This window comes from Periplaneta americana, chromosome 5 (genome assembly GCF_040183065.1).
Source record: "Periplaneta americana isolate PAMFEO1 chromosome 5, P.americana_PAMFEO1_priV1, whole genome shotgun sequence".
NCBI classification, from domain to species: Eukaryota; Metazoa; Arthropoda; class Insecta; order Blattodea; family Blattidae; genus Periplaneta; species Periplaneta americana.
In genome coordinates this window covers 131,282,295-131,289,532 of record NC_091121.1, presented here as the reverse complement: position 1 = coordinate 131,289,532, position 7,238 = coordinate 131,282,295, and the positions used below count along the sequence as shown (strand labels likewise).

Here is a 7,238-nt window from a genome sequence, read left to right as displayed (position 1 = left end):
CCTGCAGTGTTTTCCTCCTCTGGATCTGACGATTAAAAACACAGCCATGGTTAGCTGCTTCTCGACATCAAGACCAAGGCCAATGGACAGAAAGGGAGGGAGCACTTGTCATACACGTATTTGGAAAATGGCAACAGATATCAGTTCCATTGTTCATGAGACAGAACAGTATAATTCCTGCTCAATATGTTAATCCTCCAGTTTGTATTATTCCTGATAAGGGAAGAATCGGAGGGAGATTATCTTAATCAATTTCCACTCAATTTTCAATTAATCTGGTATTGTTCACAAATGGCTCCAGAACTAACAATAGTACTGGAACAGAAATCTATGGTGTAAGGTACGCACATAAAGGAAGCAGGTTTCCCACTTTCAGGTTGCCGATGCCGACACACACTTAACCGCGACAAGAAGTTATGCTTGCTAACTAATGAGATCCAAACAAAAAGGATACAGGTTCGTACTTGTAAACACATGCAACAAGCGCCCACAAGTTTACCAGAAGGAATTGTTAATCCCTGCTCATTGGTTGTTGATGCCTGTAATCTATATTGTCGGTACACTGGAGAAAATAAAATGGATAGTGCTGCTGTTTATAACAAACCTCTACTTTGTGTCGTCCTGCTAATCCTCCATGCATAAATCTTTCAACCAACGTGATACCGTGGAAACCAAAGGATGAAGCTGTAAAATATCTTGGAGTGCACTTAGATTGCTGTCTATCATGGAAACGTCACATCAACAACAAACTTAAATTGGCCTACTCAAGACTCACTAAATTATATCCACTCTTCAACAAGAAATCATCTCTAAAGCTACAAAATTGCATGCTAATTTACACATCTCTATTACGACCTCTACTGCTTTATGCCTGTCCTGTCTGGGGAGGAGCTGCAATAAGTGAAATTAAACACATCCAGTCATTTCAAAATAAAGTCCTACGAATTTCACTCAATTCTCCTTGGTTTGTCCGTAACAGCCAGCTACACAGAAAAACTGGTATTGACACAATCAAACAGTTTATTCATTCACAAGCTAAGAAGTTCTATAACAACCTAGAAAATGTTCCAGGCGCCATCCACTACTCTCTCGGAAGGAAGTCCACATTTTCTACCAGAATCAAGAGCCGACTTCCAATGGACCTCATATTATAATCAAAATTTATCATCACACCAACCTATGTAAATACTTATTTATTAACAATTATTTCTATTCATTGAGGAGTCCAATCTAGGCTGCCCTCAATTCAATGTCATGTATTGTATTTATATTTTATTTAGAAAAGATCTGTATAGCGCTAAATGCACTGATCGATCAATAAATTATTAAAAAAAATAACAAACCTGCAGTATGGGATAAGAAAGACAAGTATCATAGCAAAAGGAATGTGGTAGAGAATAAAACTGTTGGAAAGGAATAAGTGCAGAAATGAAGTTGGACCACAGTCTAGTATATACAGTCACGAAGCTCATTACGTAGTAAATATGCATCCAGAGATAGTTGCTAACCACTAGGATCGCTAATATCGCCTTATTACAGATAATGCGAAATAGTACCGGCAAAGTCTATTGTTCCTAACACCCTCACAACTCAAGCTTCGTGACTGTATGTACTCTGTATATAATAGACTGTGATAGGACGGTAAGTAAAATATCTAAAGATAAGAATAGAAAATGTTTCACAATAATTGAGGGGTTTCCAGATTACACATCACAAGTCACAAAAATTTATTTTTAAAAGGTTTATATGATTCTAATGGGGAAATCAGACTAAGCAGACTATTAGAAACTTTTAAATGGGGAAGTTCTTAAAAATATTTTACAAACACAATTTTTTCTATGGGTAAGATGAAATTACGTTTTTAAAATGTTTTCTGAAAAAATCTTATCATTCGATTTGTTAAGTTTTATTTTCCAACATTTCAATTGTTAATTTGATTGCTTACGAAAATGCTACATTAGAGCTAATTAATTCTCACTGATACTCTTTTTAGAAGCAAAGCTGAGGATGAGGTGGAAGTATACTATAAGAGATTAGTTTGCCGTCAATTAGTGTAACATGTTTCTCGTCAGTGATGTATGCAAAGGATGGGAAAAGGAACTATCCAACATACTCCTTTACCTCCTGGCTTAGTTGTCTCATGAGTGATACGTTATGGGTGTCATTTAATAAGGTTCATACCTGTCTTCGGACAGTTGACTAAACAATAAACAATTTGCCATCGGACTTTGGAAAATTCCATCTTCCAATGTCCAGATCCTGGTAACTGCAGTGATCACACAGTAAAATGGTCACATTTTGAAGCTATGAGCTCATAAAAATGCAGTGAGAACCTGGGAATTTGAGCAAAGTATCTGTAACTCCTGGTATGCCTGATGAGTCACAATTCTCGACAGCGACTGAATTCGACAACCCTCCTACTGTGACACCATCCTCACCCTCACCAAATAGAGAGGATAATAGTGATATTATGTCCTAATTTTTCCCAGAGAATGATGACCCACGGCCTACTGTGTCAGAGCCCCTCATATCACTACAACGTTTTTGGAATTCTCTTGTGTACGTTACAAAAAAAAAGAAGATGTAGGCCAACAAATGTATTCATTGATTCTCTGCTACATATTGACAAAAGAAAAAAAGTAGACAACGTGGTCAAGAAAGTGAGGAGACGAACATCTACACTTTTTAAAAAATCTACCACCATAGATGTCAATTACACCAGTTTTAGGTTAAAATATGTTCTACTGCATTTAAATGTAATAAAATGTAATAAAAGTCATTCTGGTATACTGAAGAAATCATCTTCGTCTGCATTCAGCTCATTAAACAAGTGATGTTATTCACCACACCTTTTTCTACAATGATTTATTGGATGAATGTGAATTTTTTTCTTGTCTCTTTTAATGCATCTATATAAAACTACCAAACTATAGAAGAAAGTCATCATCAGAGGAGCTAGTCAATGTGAAAGCAAATGCCAGGTTTTACCGCTTTAACATGTGTTCTCTATGTCCACCACTCAACACCGACAGACGCAGGCAATCGGTGCTGGCAGCCAGCGAGCAGGTTACCTGCGTTTACAGGCTTTCTTTGTGTATGTATCCTAAGACCAAGGGCTAGAATTTCTATCCCCCTCAGTCAGTATACTATGGTTTTTCAAGATAAGTGTTCACTATATTAGCTTACACTCAGGAAAAACATCAAAGATCATGCCAAGGTATGAATATTTACATTTGCTCTAATAGGCAAGCTTCTTTGGTGCAGTAAGTGTGCACAGAATAGACTCAGGCTGGTTGAAGAATGTAAAATTACCCTCGAAACCTTATCCAGAAAAAATAAAGAATTGCTCATTTGGGTCCAGGGCATAGTGGAAGATATGTAATGAACAAGCTGATTTATTGGCCAAGCACTGAACTACCATTCAGTCTAGGCCTTGTGTTGGTATCCCTAAGCATATAATAAAACAGTCTCTAAAACACAACCTGATGAGGGGATTGAATGATTTCAAGAGGGCTGGATCCAGGATGGAACCTTGCATTCAGGCAGTTTACGCCCATGCCCTATATGCAATGATTGTGTAAGTCCAACAGATGGTCAGAGTAACATTCAATATGATACTGACTAGCAGGTCATTTTTCCAGAGCCCTGCAGGTAAGGTCCTATCATCTACTGACGAGCTTGAACCCAGATTCAGAGCTCCAAACCCTTAGAACCTACATCAGCATCAGAAACCTCTACTACTCTCAGATATCGCCCCAGCCAGTTGGAAAAACTGAAATATTTCTTTTATTAACACAGTCAATCCAAAAAAAAAAAAAAAAAAAAAAAAACTTATAAAAAACTGTCACCTTCTAACACACTGAAAATATTCTTGTCGAAATGTTGTGGTTGAAGATTGAGAGCATTAAATTTGTTGAAAATACTGGTATCTATCAGATAAACTAGTTGACAAATCCAGCCTTTATCTTCAAAAAATGTAACAAAATCAGATTTAAATTTTGAAAGAAAACACTTTATTTAATTTTTCAATTTAAAAAAGCGAGTCAATACACATCCTCGTGATAACCAATGCACCTCGGTGTACAAAAACAGTTGACTGATTGTGGATCTCATCTCCTCACAAATGTTTTTGAAATTCATTGATTCTAGTTCATGTTAACACTTTGTTTAAAAACTTAAAATTGTTTAGTCGACACGTTAAAAGTGTTAAAATTTATTAAAAAGGGTTATGTACCTTAGACAGACGGCCTGTTTCGACACCGGTGCTGCGTCATCTTCAATGACGTAGCATCGGCATCGAAACGGGCTGTCTGTCTAAGGTACATACCAGTAACCTTTTTTTAATAAATTTTAACACTTTTAACATGTCGACTAAACAATTTTATGTTTTTGAAAGATGAGAGTTCAATGTGCATGACATGATTAAATTTACCACTCACAGCTTTTACATTAACATGCAGCATTTCGTGTAAACTGGGAGTTATTTTTTTGTGCCCAAGCTTTCTCTGTGTATAATGTAATGTTTCTAGGTTATTTTAGGATTAACTTCGCGACTAAGAGCTACAAAACTGCTTTTTGGCTTGTTATTGAAGCACCCCCACATTAGTGGATACACACACACCATTCCCACTTACTTACTTACTTACAAATGGCTTTTAAGGAACCCGAAGGTTCATTGCCGCCCTCACATAAGCCCGCCAGCGGTCCCTATCCTGTGCAAGATTAATCCAGTCTCTATCATCATACCCCACCTCCCTCAAATCCATTTTAATATTATCCTCCCATCTACGTCTCGGCCTCCCTAAAGGTCTTTTTCCCTCCGGTCTCCCAACTAACACTCTATATGCATTTCTGGATTCGCCCATACGTGCTACATGCCCTGCCCATCTCAAACGTCTGGATTTAATGTTCCTAATTATGTCAGGTGAAGAATACAATGCGTGCATTTCTGTGTTGTGTAACTTTCTCCATTCTCCTGTAACTTCATCCCGCTTAGCCCCAAATATTTTCCTTAGCACCTTATTCTCAAACACCCTGAACCTATGTTCCTCTCTCAGAGTGAGAGTCCAAGTTTCACAACCATACAGAACAACCGGTAATATAACTGTTTTATAAATTCTAACTTTCAGATTTTTGGACAGCAGACTGGATGATAAGAGCTTCTCAACCGAATAATAACACGCATTTCCCATATTTATTCTGCGTTTAATTTCCTCCCGAGTGTCATTTATATTTGTTACTGTTGCTCCAAGATATTTGAATTTTTCCACCTCTTCGAAGGATAAATCTCCAATTTTTATATTTCCATTTCGTACAATATTCTGGTCACGAGACATAATCATATACTTTGTCTTTTCGGGATTTACTTCCAAACCGATCGCTCTACTTGCTTCAAGTAAAATTTCCGTGTTTTCCCTAATCGTTTGTGTATTTTCTCCTAACATATTCACGTCATCCGCATAGACAAGAAGCTGATGTAACCCGTTCAATTCCAAACCCTGCCTGTTATCCTGAACTTTCCTAATGGCATATTCTAGAGCAAAGTTAAAAAGTAAAGGTGATAGTGCATCTCCCTGCTTTAGCCTGCAGTGAATCGGAAAAGCATCAGATAGAAACTGACCTATACGGACTCTGCTGTATGTTTCACTGAGACACATTTTAATTAATCGAACCAGTTTCTTGGGAATACCAAATTCAATAAGAATATCATATAATACTTCCCTCTTAACCGAGTCATAAGCCTTTTTGAAATCTATGAATAACTGATGTACTGTACCCTTATACTCCCATTTTTTCTCCATTATCTGTCGAATACAAAAAATCTGATCAATAGTCGATCTATTACGCCGAAAACCGCACTGATGATCCCCAATAATTTCATCTACGTACGGAGTTAATCTTCTCAAAAGAATATTGGACAAAATTTTGTACGACGTCAACAAAAGTGATATTCCTCGAAAGTTACCACAGTTGGTTTTGTCCCCCTTTTTAAAAATAGGTACAATTATGGACTCCTTCCATTGTTCTGGTACAATTTCCTTTTCCCAAATAGCAAGTACAAGTTTATAAATTTCGCTATATAATGCACTCCCACCGTCTTGTATTAATTCTGCTGGAATTTGATCGATACCTGGAGACTTGTACTTTTTCAGATTTTCTATCGCAATTTCGACTTCTGAAAGCGTGGGTTCGGGTATAAATGGCTCAGCAGTTTGTATTTCAATTTCGTCCCGATCATTTCTATTTGGCCTATGTACATTTAGTAGTTGCGCAAAATAGTTTTTCCATCTGTTTAGGATTGATGGAGAGTCTGCAAGCAAGTCACCATTCTCATCCTTGATCACGTTTACCCTTGGCTGATATCCGTTCTTAAATTCCTTTATACCCTTATATAAATCTCGAATGTTTTTATTCTTACTATTTGTTCCTACCTCATTCAGTTTTTCCTTCAACACCATTCCCACAGCAGACCTAAATTCTAATCTTATGAAATTATCAATGATTTTAAAAATATCCTTTCCTTTTGTATATTCTGATAATTATTTTAATTTATTTACATCCGAAAATTTCATCAACAACAGCACATTTCTTAACATCAAAATACTAAATGTATAAAGTAGCTCAGTTTCATAAGAAACATCACCAATTCATCAATTTGAATTGCAAATATTTTTGTCCTTTTTAATGGTTCCTACAAGGAATTCTATGTCTTAAACTTATGCCACAACTTGGAATGGTTTTTATTACTTGAGCAGATTTTTTTGTCTAACATTTTATATGCTATAATCAAAACACTACGAACAATAAGAGATTCTACTGCAGCATAAGGGAACTTATTTTTGCAACCAGCAATGCGAATTTATAAGTCTCCAATGTCGCCTTTGATGATTGTGTAAAATTGAATATTACATTTGAAGTTTATTCTGCTTGGCATTTGAAAAATTCAGCTTAGTGGTCTGTATACTCGTCACGATTGTTTATCAAGTTGGTTGCAAATAGAGAGGAAGAGGTGAATCACAATAATTTGATATGAATTCATGTACAATTTATAATAATACCTATATTATTCCACATTTTTTGGGAATTTTCGTCTTACTCGCACATGGTTCAACATCATTCTAACTATCATCCCATGATGGAACAGAAACTATCGCACTATTCACTGTTCATGGTTTAATACTTTCGTCAATATCATTTTTTTTTTCAGCAATTTTACGTTTCCCTTTTATAATAAATTT

The 7,238-nt window shown here is 36.3% G+C and overlaps 1 protein-coding gene across 3 annotated transcripts in view; it reads right to left on the bottom strand.

Annotated features, from left to right (window-relative positions):
* eIF2Bbeta (eukaryotic translation initiation factor 2B subunit beta) overlaps positions 1-7,238 on the bottom strand; it is a 60,468-nt gene that overhangs the window by 43,955 nt on the left and 9,275 nt on the right. The gene's annotated exons all lie outside the window — the stretch shown is intronic.